This window comes from Hippopotamus amphibius, chromosome 7 (assembly GCF_030028045.1).
Source record: "Hippopotamus amphibius kiboko isolate mHipAmp2 chromosome 7, mHipAmp2.hap2, whole genome shotgun sequence".
Taxonomy (NCBI): Eukaryota; Metazoa; Chordata; class Mammalia; order Artiodactyla; family Hippopotamidae; genus Hippopotamus; species Hippopotamus amphibius.
This window is the reverse complement of record NC_080192.1, coordinates 104,985,867-105,002,217: the sequence shown is the minus strand read 5'-3', so window position 1 is coordinate 105,002,217 and position 16,351 is coordinate 104,985,867.

The following is a 16,351-nucleotide window of genomic DNA, read 5'->3' as shown; positions in this document are numbered from 1 at the left end:
GTAGCTGTGAGCTTTGTGGTCATGTAAACATGAGGGGTGGGCCAGGCCAGAGTCTGGGCTGCCTCCACAGCTCCCACAGTGAGTCCAGGTGCACAACTACTGCAGTTCTGGGACCTGACCTCAGTGGATCTGTGTCAGTGGCCTGGTGTATACAGCACCTGAGAACCACCAGGGCCAACTGCCAGCATACCCACGAAAAGTGGGACTAAGTACACAACAGTGTACTTTATGAGTCTGCAACATGGGCAAAAGGGGACACAACAGAGCACATTCACAGGTGAAGAGCTCCAGAGGAAAAATTCTCAGTAGCTTCCCTCCCAGTAGGAATGCTCCAATGACACCTACCTCACATCACAGATCAAAATCACAGCTAAGAAAAAGATCTGGGGGCTTCTACACCACCAGCTATGGAGTAGACCCCACCCCTTACAGAGCAGTGACAACCACAGAGCAAAGGAGAGGTCCCACTCAATATCCAGGGCAGGCTCTGGTCACCACATCAGTCAAACCCCAAATCAAGGGGATAATGGCACAAGCCTCTGGATCAACCTCACCCAACAGGGGGCAGACATCAGAAGGAAGACAAACTATGATCCTGCAGCCTGTGGAAAGGAGACCACAAACACAGTAAGTAAGACAAAACGAGATGACAAAGAAATATGTTGCAGATGAAGGAGCAAAATAAAAACCTACAAGAATATCTGAATGAAAAGGAGGTAGGCAATCTACCTGAAAAAGAATTCAGAATAATGATAGTAAAAATGATCCAAGATCTTGCAAAAAGAATGGAGGCACCAATCAGGAAGATACAAGAAATGTTTAACAAAGACCTAGAAGAAACAAAGAACAAACAAACAGAGATGAACCATACAATAACTGAAATGAAAAATACACTAGAAGCAATCAATAGCAGAATAACTGGGAAGAAGAATGGATAAGTAAGCTGGAAGACAGAATGGTGGAAATCACTGCCATAGAACAGAATAAAGAAAAGAGAATGAAAAGAAATGATGTCAGTCTCAGGGACCTCTGGGACAACAATTTAATGGACCAACATTTAAACTATATGGGTCCCAGATGAAGAAGAAAAAGAGAAAGTGCCTGAGAAAAATATTTGAAGAGATTATAGTTGAAAACTTCCTAATATGGGAAAGGAAATAGTCACCCAAGTCCAGAAGTGCAGAGTCCCATACAGGATAAACCCAAGGTGGAACACACTAAGACACATATTAATCAAACTAACAAAAGTTAAGTACAAAGAAAAAATATTAAAATGGGCACGGGAGAAGCAACAAACAACACACAAGGGAATCCCCATAAAGTTAACAACTGATTTTTCAGCAGAAACTGCAGGCCAGAAGAGAGTGGCATGATATATTTAAAGTGATGAAAGTGAAAAGCCTACAACCAAAAATACTCTACCTAGCAAGGCTCTCATTCAGGTTTGACAGAGAAATTAAAAGCTTTACAGATAAGCAAAAGCTAAGAGAATTCAGGATCAACAAACCAGCTTTACAACAAATGCTAAAGGAACATCTCTAGGCAAAGGGGGAAAAAAAAGGAGGCTACAACTAGAAACAAGAAAATCACAAATGAGAAAGCTCACTGGTAAAGGCAAACACAGAGTAAAAGCAGGAAATCACCCATACACAAACATGATATCAAAACCAGCAACTGTGAGGAAAGTACAAATGCAGGACATGGGAATTGCGTTTGAAATTAAGAGACCAGCAACTTAAAACAACCTTGTATATACATATAGACTGCTTTAACAAAACCTCATGGGAAATGCAAACCAAAAAGATTCAATAGATACACACACACAAAAGAAAAAGCAACCCAAACACAACACTAAAGATGGTCAGCAAACCACAAGAGAACAAAAGAGGAAGCGAAGAAAAAAGAAAAGGCCACAACTAGAAATAAGAAAATATATGAAAGGAAAAATCTCACTGGTAAAGACAAATATATAATAAAAACAGTGGATCAGCTACTTATAAATCTAGTATGCAGGTTAAAAGACAAAATTATACAATTAACTATAACTACAGCATGTACTTAAGGGATACACAAAATAAAAGGATGTAAAATATGACACCAAAGCATAAAGCATGGGACAGAGTAAAAATATGTTGCTTTTAGAATGCCTTCAAACTTCAGTGACTATCAGCTTAAAATATTAGATGGTTATATACACAGGTCCATATATTTGAACCTTATGGTAACCACAAACCAAAAAACCTATAATCGATACACAAAAAATAAAGAGGAAGAAATCCAAACACAGCACTAAAGGAATCCATCAAACCATAAGAGAACAGACTAAAAGAAGAAGAAAAGAACAGAGAAGAACTATAGAACATCCATAAAACAAATGACAATGTGGCAGTAAGTGCATACATATCACTTATCATTTTAAACATAAGTGGACTAAATGCTCCAATCAGAAACTTATGGTAGCTAAATGGGTAAAAGAAAATAAGACTAATGTATATGCTGCCTACAAGAGACTCCCCTCATAAAGACACAAATAGACTGAAAGTAAAAGAATGGAAAAGAAGATACTCCATGCAAATGGACCATAAAAGAAACCTGGGGTAGCAACACTCATACCAGATGAAATTGACTTTAAAACAAAGACAAGGAAGGGCATTATATAATGATACAGGGGTCAATCCAACAAGAGAATATAACATTTAAAAACATTTATGTACCCAATACACGAGACCCTAAATATATAAAGCAAATATTAACAGAAAAAAAATAGACATGGATAGCAATATAATATGAGTAGGGGACTTATTTTCCCACTTACATCAATGACTAGCTCATCCTGACAGAAGATCAATAAGGCAACACTGGCATTAAACAACAGACAATATTTTTTGAACATCTCATACAAAAACAGCAGAATACATGTACTTTTCAAGTGTATGTTAAACATTCTCCAAGATAGAACACATATTAGGCCACATGATAAATCTCAATAAATATAAGAAGATTAAAGTTGTGTCAAGCATTCTTTTGACCAGAACAATATGAAACTAGAAATCAAATACAAGAGGAAAACTGGAAAAAACACAAACATGTGGATACTTAACAACTTGCTCATTTATTACAATGAGTGAGTTAATGAGCAAATCAAAGAGGAAATAAAAAAAAAATCTTGAGACAAATGAAAATACAAACACAACTGTTCCGAATCTATGGGACAAAGTAAAAGCAGTCATAAGAGGGAAGTTCAGAAAGAAACAGACCTATACCTCAAGAAACAAGAAAAACCTCAAATAAACTACCTAAATGTACATTCAAAGTAAAGAACAAGCAAAGTCCAAAGTTATTAGAAGGAAGAAAATAAGAAAGATCAGAGCAGAAATAAAATAGAGACTAAAAAAATAAACAGTAAAAAAGATCAATGAAACTGAGTTGGTTTTTTGAAAAGATAAACAAAACCAACAAACCATTAGCCAGACTCATTAAGAAAACAGAAAGGGAGCTCAAGTAAATAAATCAGAAACTGATGCCACAGAAATAGAAAGGATCATAAGAGATTACTATGACCAATTACACACCAATAAAATAGACAACAGAGACAAAATGGATAAATTCTTAGAAACACATGCTCTAAGACCAAATCATGATGAAATAGAAAATCTGAATAGACTGATTACTAATAACAAAATTGAGTCAATAATCAAACCCCCCCACCCCCCACATACACACACAAAGAAGTTCAGAACCAGACAGCTACATAGGTTAATTCTACCATGCATTTAAGGAAGAGTTAACATCTATTATTCTCAAATTATTCCAAAATGTTAAAGAGGAAAGAACACTTCATTAAAAGTATCATACACCATGATCAAATGGAATTTATTCCAGGGATGCCAGGATTGTTTAACATCTTTAATGAGTCAATGTGATACACCATATTAACAAAACAAAGGATAAAAATCAAATGATCATATCAATATATGCAAAAAGAGCATGTGACAAAATTCAACATCAATTTATGATAAAAACTCTCAATAAAGTGGGTATAGAAGAAACACATTCCAAATTAATAAAGGCCATACAAAACACACCCACAGCTAACATCATACTCAATGGTGAAAAACTGAAAGCTTTTTGTCTAAGATTAGGAACAAGACAAGCATGCCCACTCTTGCCACTTTTATTCAGCCCAGTACTGGTTCTCCTAACCATAGCAATCAAACAAGAAAAGGAAATTAAAAGCATCCATATTGGAAAGGAAAATATAAAATTATCACTATTTGCAGATGACATGATACTATAGAATAGAGAACCCTAAGACTTCATCAAAAAAAAAAAAAAAACTATTAGAACAATAAATGAATTCAGTAAAGTTGCAAGATTCAAAATTGATATGCAGAAATCTCTGGCATTTCTATATGCTAACACAAACTACGTAAAAGAGAAATAAAGGAAACAATCTCATTCACTATTGCATTAACAAAAAAATACCTAGGAATACACTTAAGCAGTACAGTTCTCAAACCTGTACACTGAAAACTATAAGACGTTGTGGAAAGAAACTGAAAATGACACAAATAAATGGAAAGATAGATCATGCTCATGGATTGGAAGAATTCATATTAAAATGTTCATACTACCCAAAGCAATCTACAGATTCAATACAATCTCTATCAAAATACCAATGGCATTTTTCATAGGACTATAACAAACAATTCTAAAATTTGTATGGAACCACAAAATACCCCAAGTAATCAAAGCACTCTTTTTTTTTAAATTATAGTTGCTTTACAATGTTGTATTAGTTTCTGCCATGCTATGAAGTGAATCAGCTATATGTATACAAATATCCCCTCCATCTTGGACCTCCCTCTCACTACACCCCCATTCTACCCATCTAGGTCATCATAGAGCACTGCACTGAGCTCCTTGTACTATACAGCAGGTTCCCACTAGCTATTTTACACATGGTAGTGTATATTTGTCATTTCTAATCTCCCAATTTGTTGCACCCTCCCCTTCCCACCCTGTGTCCACATGTCCATTCTCTACATCTGCATCTCTATTCCTGCCCTGCATCTGTACCATTTTTCTAGATACCACATATATGCATTAATATATGATATTTGTTTTTCTGACTTACTTCACTTTGTATGACAGATTCTAGGTCCATCCATATCTCTACAAATGACCCAATTTCATTTCTTTTTATGACTGAGTAATATTCCATTGTACATATGGACAACATCTTCTATATCCATTCATCTGTCAATGAACATTTAGGTTGTTTCCATGTTCTGGCTTTGTAAATAGTGCTACAATAAACATTGGGGTACATGTGTCTTTTGGAATTATGGATTTCTCTTGAAAAAGAAGAACAAAGCTGGAAGTATTGATCTTTGAAATTATACTACAAGTCTACAGTAATCAAAACCATCGAACTGGCACAGAAACAGACCGATAGATGAATGGAAGAGAATAGAGAGTCCAGAAATAAACCTATGCCTATATGATTAATTAATCCATGACAAAGAGAGGAGGCAAGAATATATAATGGGGAAAAGACTGTCTCTTCAATAAATGGGATTAGGAAAACTGAACGGCTACATGCAAAATATGAATTTGGACCACTTTCATACACCACGTACAAAAATAAACTCAGAATGAATTAAAGACTTAAATGTAAGTCCTGAAACCATAAAACTTCTAGAAGAAAACGTAGGCAGTAACCTCTTTGATATCAGTCTTAGCAATATTTTTTTAGATATGTCCCCTCAGGCAAGAGCAACAAAAGCAAAAAAGAAACAAATGAGACTATATCAAATTAAAAACCTTTGCACAGTAAAGAAAACGATCAATACAATGAAAAGGCGATCCACTGAATGGGAGAAGATATTTACAAATGATACATCAAATAAGGGATTGATATTCAAAACATATAAAGAACTCAAACAACTCAACATCAAAAACACAAACAACCCAATTAAAAAATGGATAGAGGACCTGAATAAATATTTTCCCAAATAAGACAAACAGCCAACTGATACATGAAAAGGTATTCAACATCACTAATCATCAGAGAAATACAAATCAAAACCACGAGATATCACCTCACATCTGGCAGAATGACTGTTATGAAAATAGACCGCAAAAAACAAGTGTTATCAAGGATGTAGATAAAAGGTAATCATTGTGCACTATTGGCAGGAATGGAATTTGGTACAGCCATTATAAAAAAAACAGTATAGAGTTTCCTCAAAAAAGAACAATAGAACCAACATATGATCCAGCAATTCCACTTCTGGGTATTTATGAAAAAGAAAGAAAGAAAGAAAGAAAGAAAGAAAGAAAGAAAGAAAGAAAGAAAGAAAGAAAGAAAGAGAGAGAGAGAGAGAGAGAGAGAGAGAGAGAGAGAGAGAGAGAGAAGGAAGGAAGGAAGGAAGGAAGGAAGGAAGGAAGGAAGGAAGGAAGGAAGGAAGGAAGGAAGGAAGGAAGGAAGAAAGAAAGAGGGAAAGAAAAAACACTAATGCAAAAAGACACATTCACCCCATGCTCATTGTATCATTATTTATAATAGTTAAGATATGGAAGCAACCTGTGTCCATCAATAGATGAATGGATAAAGAAGATATGGAATATATGCAGAATAGAATATTATTCAGCCATAAAAGAATAATGAAATTTTTCCATTTGCATCAGTTTGCATGGACGTGGAGGATATCACAATATCCTAAGTTGGACAGAGACAAACAAATATTGTATGATTTCACTTATATGTAGAATCTAAAAAACAAAACAAAAGGGGAAACAGACTCACAGATACAGAGAACAAACTGGTGGTTGCCAAAGGGGAAGGGGGTGGAGGGATGAACAAAATAGGTGAAGGGGATTAAGAGATACAAACTTCCAGCTATAAAATAAAGTCACAGGAATGTAATGTACACACAGGGTATATAGTCAATAATATTGTAACAAATTTATATGGTGATGGATGGTAACTGGTCATATTATGGTGATAACTTCACAATGTATAAAGTTATTGAATCACTATGTTGCATACCTGAAAACAATATGATATTGTATGTTAATTATAATTCAATTAAAAAAAAAGAAATGGGGGTCATCAGCCCCTGTTGCCTTGTTGTGAGTAAATATGATTCCTATTAATTAGACTTTTTGAAGTAATGAGACTATTTCATGGATTTTGCTACTTAGATGTCTCAGTGAGCTTGGGAGCTATTGGTCCATGCCAGTGAATCAGAAACATTATACATATGAAAAAATATATATTACATATATACACACAGGAATTTATGTATATATGAATACATATATGTACTTATGCAAACTAGATTTTATTAGTTTATTCATACTGAGAGAGAACAGGGAATATGTGCAGTATTTTTCTTGCCTTCATGGAGAACATGAGTTCATAAAATAGCAATAATAAAAGAAGTCATAAATTGGGCCTAATATTAATGTCAATTAGCATCCCAATGACATAATGAATATGGTAAAACACTTAAATTTTATTGATATCAATAGCTATCATCAAGACAGGTTTATTGATGTTGTAATCAAGAGGGCTGATTTCACAAAGCTCTCAGTAATTGACAATACCATGTCAGAAAGCCTCTGGAACAGGTTGACTGCACGCAAGTATACAAAATACTATCAGGTCAAAATACTAGCTCACAGAGATCTTATTCTGGTATAATTGGTGAAAACAAATAAAAAATATTTACTGAGCAAAAACTATGAGTCAAATCTCTTCTAGAAATTATGGGGAATAAACAAGAAGTAGACATCATGGTCTCAGTCTCAAGTTGGTATGATCTGGTTAAGGAGACAGGAAAGTCCTGCATGAAGAATGTAGTGCTTGTCTGCCCCCCCCATAGTTTCCCCTGAAACCCTCTTTGCCAGCTGTTCATGTCTAGATCTACTTGAGATACCCTCTCCCCACCCACTGCCCTGTTAAAACCTATCTCTTCCCTTTTCTGTTCCACTGGTGTAGCCTTTTCAGATCTCTTCTTTTTTTTTTTAAGCTTTTTATTGGAATGTAATTACTTTACACTATTGTGCCAGTTTTTGCTGTACAACAAAGTGAATCAGCTGTGTATATATATATATACTGTAGATATATATATATATATCCATATCCCCTTCCTCCTGCAATTCCTTCCCACCCTCACTATCCCAGTCCTTTAAGTCATCACCCACCATCGAGTTGATCTCCCTGTGTTATGCAGCAGCTTCCCACTAACTATCTATTTTACATTTGGTAGTGTATACATGTCAATGTTACTCTCTTATTTCGTCCCAGCTTCTCCTTCGCCCTCCACCCCATTTCCTCAAGTCTGTTCTCTACATCTGCATCTTTATATTCTTGCCCTGTCACTGCGTTCATCAGTACCAATTTTTTAGATTCCATATATATGAGCTAGCATATGGTATTTGTTTTTCTCTTTCTGGCTTACTTCATTCTGTATGACAGACTCTAGGTCCACCCACCTCACTACAAATAACTCAGTTTCATTCCTTTTTATGGTTGAGTAATATTCCATTGTATATATGTGCCACATCTTCTTTATCCATTCATCTGTCGATGGGCATTTAGGTTGCTTTCATGTCCTGGCTATTGTAAATGATGCTGCAATGAATACTGTGGTACATATTTCTTTTTGGATTATGGTTTTCTCAGTGTATATGCCCAGTAGTGGGATTGCTGGGTCATATGGTAGTTCTATTTTTAGTTTTTTAAGGAACCTCCATACTGTTTTCCATAGTGGCTGTACCAATTTACATCCCTAGCAATAGTGCAGGAGGGTTCCCTTTTCTCCACACCCTCTCCAGCATTTATTGTTTTTAGATTTTTTGATGATGGCCAGTCTGACCAGTGTGAGATGATACCTCATTGTGGTTTTGACTTGTATTTCTCTAATGATTAGTGATGTTGAGCATCTTTTCATGTGTTTGTGAGCCATCTGTATATCTTCTTTGGAGAAATGTCTGTTTATGTCTCCCGCCCATTTTTGGATGGGATTATTTGCTTTTTTGATATTGAGCTGCATGAGCTGCTTGTATATTTCAGAGATTAATCCTTTGCCAGTCGCTTCATTGGCAAATATTTTCTCCCATTTCAGATCTAGTCATAATGCCATCAGTATAGGTAACCTGAAACTCAAATCTGACCATGTCACTCCCTAAAATATTTCAGTGCCTGTTTCATTACTAATTCCTTAGCACTGACATAAGACCCTAGAAAACTTAGCTCCTCTCTTATCTACAAAATAATTTTCTAAGCTCCTCTTTTTCCTTTTTGTGAATTTTATTTTACTCATTACTGTTTATTTAGCTGTGGGATATATATCCTACCTCCAAACCAAGTTTCCTAATTAAACCTTGTACCATTTATTATAACACTGTTCTGATCTGCTGAGCAAGAGTAACTTTAATTCAATCTCTTTTTCTGGCCCTGCATGATATTGGGTTGGCTAAAATGTTCATTCATTTTTTCCCATAAGATGGCTCTAGTAGCACTTAGTTGTCTTTAACTTCATTCAAAACAATTTTGTTATACTGTATGTGACAGCTGTCATAGCAGAATGCATTTTTAAAAAAGACATCAAAATTAGTGAATTTTTGTGTAGACATTTTAATATTGAAGATGGAGGAAAAAAGCAACATTGTCAGCATATTGTGCTTTATTATTTCAAGAAAGGTAAAAATGCAACTGAAATGCAAAAAAACAGATATGTGCATGGAGAAGGTGCTGTCACTGAATGACTGTGTCAAAAGTGGTTTGCAAGGTTTCATGCTTGAGATTTCTTGCTGGACAATGCTCCACGGTTGGGTAGACAAGTTGAAGTTGATAGCAATCAAATTGAGAAATTGAGAACAATCAACGTTATATCACGCGGGAGATAGCCAGTATACTTAAAACATTCACATCAAGGGTTGAAAACCATTTGCACCAGCTTGGTTATGTTAATCACTTGGACGTTTGGGTTCCACATAAATTAAGTGAGGAAAACCTTGACTGTATTTCTGCATGCAATTCTCTACTTAAACGTAATGAAAATGTTCTGTTTTTAAAGCAAATTGTGATGGGCAATGAAAAGTGGATACTGTACAGTTATGTGAAATGGAAGAGACTGTGGGGCAAGCAAAATAAACTATCAACAACCACACCAAAGGTTGGTCTTCATCCAAAGAAGGTGATGTTGTGTATATGGTGGGATTAGAAGGGAGTCCTCTATTATGAGCTCTTTCTGGAAAACCAAACGATTAATTCAGACAAGCACTGTTCCCAGTTAGACCAACTGAAAGCAGCACTCAACAAAAAGCATCCAGACTTAGTCAATAGAAAACATATAATCTTCCATCAGGATAACATGAGACCACATGTTTCTTTGATGACCAAGCAAAAACTCTTACAGCTTGGCTGGGAAGTTCTGATTCATCCACCATATTCACCAGATATTGCACCATTGGATTTCCATTTATTTCGGTCTTTACAAAATTCTCTTAATGGAAAAAATTTCAATTCCCTAGAAGACTGTAAAAGGCACCTGGAACAGTTCTTTGTTCAAAAAGATAAAAAGTTTTGGGAAGATGGATTTATGAAATTGCCTGAAAAATGGCAGAAGGCAGGAACAAAAGGGTGAATATTGTTCAATAAAGTTCTTAGTGAAAAATGAAAAATACATCTTTTATTTTTACTTAAAAACTGAAGGCACTTTTTGGCCAACCCAATTGCTTTAGGGTGTGATGACTATACCCTTCTCACTGGAATACAAGCTCTTTGAGGACAGCAACTGAAAAACCTCCTGTGTAGTAATTGTCTATACTCAAGTATCAGCATGTCTATAGATAATAGTTTTAAATACCCAAGAATCATAAATTCATAGAATTACATATTTTGGAGTAATTTTAGGAATTATTCATGTCAAATTTTTTTACAGATTAAAGAAACAGAGATCCAGAAATGTAAGTGACTTGACCAAAGTGACAATTACTTAGGAACAAGATTTGGAGGAGTAAAAACTCACTCTTAAACATCAGTCTTAAATAGAAGTCACAACTTTTATTACAGAGAAACAAAGAGATGATAGATCAGATAGGTAGATAGATAGATAGATAGATAGATAGATAGATAGATAGATAGATGATAGATAGATAGATAGATAGATAGATAGATAGACAGACAGACAGATAGGTAGAGATAACAGATAAGGATATAGTTTACTATAAGAGACAGGAATGCAGTGCTGCTAATTACTAGTTCTAATTACAGCTTTAAATAATTCATAAGCTCAAAATCAATTATTCATGTGTTAAGTTTCAGCTCAGAGATGACACTAGATTATAGAGAAATTTTATGAAATTACAATACTACTGAATCAGGATAGGAGAACAGATTCATTTAGTACTTCAGGTGTCAAATTCTCAACTTCTACTTAATCTACCAGCAGTTCCTGGCAAATGCTACTTAACTGGCAGAGCCCAAAGAAATAAAACTTATCGTGTAATGTTAAAATCCTTGAATAGAAAACCTTCAGAGTCCTAATATAAGAAAAACTTCCCATCAATTAATTATGAGCTCTAATCTCAACCCCACCTCCAGCAGGGGGCCTTACACATCCTTCCTCACAGAATTTTCCATATATCAGCAACTTGCAAGGATCATTGAGCAAAGAACAACCAGACAGTATTTCAGAGATGGGAGCATGGGTAAATGACATAAAAAATCAGACAAATGATCCCCACCATGTCCTGTTATTTAGAGACAATCTCAGGAACAAAGAGATGTAGGGTTAGAAGTTCCCAACTGGCTGACAGGGTTATTTTCGTCATCCTGACAAGATGGCAGGGCACTGCACGGCTCTGGAATGCCCGTTGTATGGCATGATCTATGTGCCTGGCTCGCCTGGAGCTGTACACTGCACAAGAGTTGGCAAGGGACCCTAACAAAGGTGCTCCGATAAAGAATCATTTCAATTCTAGAAAATGGCTTTCAGAAATCCCACTTCTCCCATTTATCTGAAAGATTTGAAATCCCAAAAAGAGACTAGTACTCCCATGTTCAGTATAGCACTAGGCACAAGAGCCAAGATACAGGAACAACTTCAATGTCCTTCAACAGATAAATGGATAAAGAATATGTGGTATATATGTACAATGGCACATTGTACAGCCTTTAAAAAGAAAGAAATTCTGCAACATGTGACAGCATACATTAACCTTGAGGACATTATGTTAAGTAAAAGAAGCCAGTCACAGAAACACAGGTATTGCATGATTCCACTTACATAAGGTATCTAAAATAATCAAATGCATAGAATCAGAGAGTGAAATGGTGGTTGCCCAGGGCTGGGGGAGGAGGAAATGAGGAGTTACTAATCAATAGGCATAATGTTTCTGTTAAGTAAAATGACTACATTCTAGAGATCTGTCGTAGAACATTGTACCTATATTCAACAATACTGTATTATATACTTAAAAATTTGTTAAGAAGTATATCCAAAGTTAAGTGTTCTTACCACAATAAAAATTTAACTTCTATCTCTTGAGTCTGTAAATGTAAATCCTTACCTGCTACACTTCAGTACTAAAATGATTCTTAAACTGTTCTGATTATACTATGTCGTCATAAAATCACTATATACTGTGGGCTACAAATGGGCCCAGGCACTGCTACCGAGAGCTCTAAGCCTCTGCCAGCCAGAGTGCTGCTTTCCAGACAGGTCATGCTATTTGGACTGAATGACAGCTCAGTATCAGAAGTAAGTAGACATCGCTTAAGTGTGTTTCCAAACACAATATGGGACCCACCACAACTGGAAGGAAACAGTGGTACTAATATTTTCCATCAGCTCCAAGAAACTGACGCTATGTTGGTTTACGATGACCCAGGGGAGAGGTATTCAAATGCCCATGTTTACCTTGAACTGCCTCTAAAACTCCGTTTCCAGTTACTTAGCAAGTCTAGGCCAGCAGTCTAGCATGGAACATCAATACTGGATTGTCCATAAATCTGAGCGTACCTCCGTTTGCATTTGTTCTCCTTGTGCACCGTGCAGAGGCTGCTCTCTCCTCTGCTATTTCCTATTCCTGGGCTGCTGGATCTGTTACTTTAAATGCACATGAACAACAGTTGATTTGCTATCTTTCTCTTTTTAAAGGCACTTCAAAGTCATTACTTTATGCAAGTTACCGTATAAATCTACTCTCCTGTTATTCTTCTGAATATCTTCTTTAACTTTCAGTATGTCCTCTCCTAATCTTCCACACAATGTTGAAAAGTATCCTCTACTGATAATGTGCTATTGATTGATCTGCTCTAGTCTATTTCCAACACCTTATAAATCTTACTTGGAACAATAAAAGTATTCATAAGTGTTTCCTGAATATATTACATTTAATCTAAAATTAAACTCATTTCTCCATTTTTATCAATCTATTTTTTCAAGTTTAAAAATATTTAATTGAACTGAAGTAAAAAAAAATGACAACAAGAACTATTTCATTACCCCCAGATGTGATGTTTCAATTCAATATTTTTGTTTTTTATACTAATAAACACTTTCAAGTTGCTATTTTAAGGCTAAACGTCTTCTAAATTTCTATTATTTTGGACCTCAAATTTTCTATTATATGTCCTTACTTTTATTGTGTTTTAATGCTGTGTTCATCATCCAGTTTTCTCACAGCTGTATGTTAATGTACATTGTTAATTGTATTTTTCTCTTTTAAAACATTGATAGCATTATTTTGGTACAAGCACAATAGTAAGGATGATACAGAGCTTTCTCATTAGCTTTATCTTATCCTTGTGCTTTTACAATTAGCTTGGACTTAAAACTACATTTAATAAATTAACCAAAAATATTTAAATCTTCATGGCATAAGATACTCAGAAGTACTCCTTTTAAGTGGATAACAGCATTTACGTAACTCCTAGTTCTTTAAGAGGAGAAACAAAGGTAACCAACAAACTACATTACATAACATCCTATATTATTTCCTTCAACTCCTTAAGCGAAGCCACTGTTATTGATATATCTTTTAAGGCATATTGCTGAAAACGTAATTTTAGAGGAACAAACTTCCATAAGCCCTACCATTTTTCATTCACTATACATTAATTATTGACCAGAGTTACACAGTCTTGAAGAACATGAGCTTGAAGCTAGATGTGTCAGCTCTCTCTCTTACTAGCTATGAAACTATGAGTATAAATCAACCTAAAACTTTAGTTTTTCATCTATGAAATGGGAAAATGGTACTATCCACCTTATAAGATTACTGAAAGGACTAAATAAAATGATTTATGCAATAAAACATTATGTATACTAAGTAATAAGTACTAATTAAAAATAGTTTATATTTCGAAATGAATTTCAAAGCATGCCTTCCAAAATATTCTTAAATCTATACTGAAAATTAGTAATGGAGGGCTAATTTTCAGGGTGATAATTTTAGCAACATTAGGATTTTTCTTTCCAAAAATCCAACACATAAAGGACAGTATGACTTTCACTTAAGTATTATGTTGCTTTTCACTACTTCTAATGTCAAATATACTATTGAGTTTTACATCTTTCAGCAAATTTTATTGCAAGCCACTATAGCCAGAAACATACAATAAACCTTTCACTCTTACCAACCACATATTTAATACTTCAGCATAAATTAGACACAGTTCTAACAAAATAATTTTAGATGAATTACTATGACATCCTTTTAAAACCTAAAGCTGAACCTAGGGTGAATCGCTTTATGGCTTCCAGGACATTTTATTCCATATTTTCAAACGTCAGTGCTATGCAATTTAGGTTATTTTAATGATAAATATTGCTAGATAGGTTTTAAACCAGTTCACTGTCAATGTTTTCCCTCAATGCTATCACTGAGAAATAATTGATGTTTTAGAGCCATCCACTATCTCAATTTCAGATTTTAAAAAATGTTAACATATAGCACTAAATGAAGTGCTATATGAAGCAAATAATATTTCAATGACTGTAATTTAAAGTCTCTTCTTCACTAACAAGTATAATCCTAAAAGTATATCCATCTACATATTACTAGTTTGATCTGGCTCATCTCATTACTCTCAATTGTTGCCACCTGACTACAATCAGTTGTTGCTACCTGTAATCAACTTGACATATCAGTGAAGCTCTGTCATTATAAAAGTTCAGAACTAAAGCTTCAGAAGCACAAGATTTTTGTCTTAGTACATTGCTAATCCCTAGCATCTAACGCAATGCCTAACATATAGTAAGCACTCAGTAAATGTGTATTAAATAAAAATTGTTCCTTTAGCTTACATGAGTTAAAACACCATGTCTTCCTCCAAGTGGAAATTCATCACTACCAATATTTAGAAATATGTTTAGTATATTCACTCCGTCAGGCTCAGGATTTCATAGTGATTTTGCCAGTTAAAAGATACTAAATATAATTATTTCATTTTTTGGCTACTAAAAAGTAATAGTTTATGGATTTGTCTTAGAAACTCATTGGCTATCTGACAGGTTAAACAGACTATGTGTGCATTGAAAATGGTAAAGCTTGGCTGAAATAATTCAAAAAATTCTAAATAAAGAAATACACCATGCTTAACTATTGGAAGACTCAATATTGTTAAAATTAAAGTTTTCTACAAGTTGACTTACAGAGTTAATGCAATCCCATCATCCTTCCCTCAAAATTCCTGCAGACACATTCTAAAAAATTTACAAGCTAATTCTAATATTTATGTGGAACTGAAAAGAATATGGAATAGCTAAAATAATAAAAAAGAACAAAATTGGAGGACATATTACTTGATTTCAAAATGTACTATAAATCTATAATGATCAAGACAGTGTGGTATTGACATAAGGATATATAGAGAGAACAATGGAATAGAATAGAGAGTTCAGAAATAAACTCACATGTATTGGGTTGGCCAAAAATTTCATTAAGGTTTTGCCGTAAAATAAACCTGAACAAACTTTTTGGCCAACCCAATATATGATAATTGATTTTCAGCAAAGGTAGAAAATTATTCAATAAGGAAAGGATAGTATTCTCAGCATTTGGCAGTGAAGCAATTATATATTCATTTTGAAAAAATGAACCTTGATCATCACCCATATACAAAAATTAACTCAATGTTCATTATAGTCCTAAGACTATGAGCTAGAACTGTAAATTGTATAGAAGAAAACATAAAGAAAATCATCATGATGATGGGATTGGCTAGGATTTCCTAAGGAGTCCTGGAAAAGGATAGCTCATAAAAGAAAAAATTGATAACTTAGACTTCATTCAAAAAATGAAAAGGATCTCATTAAAAGAATGAAAA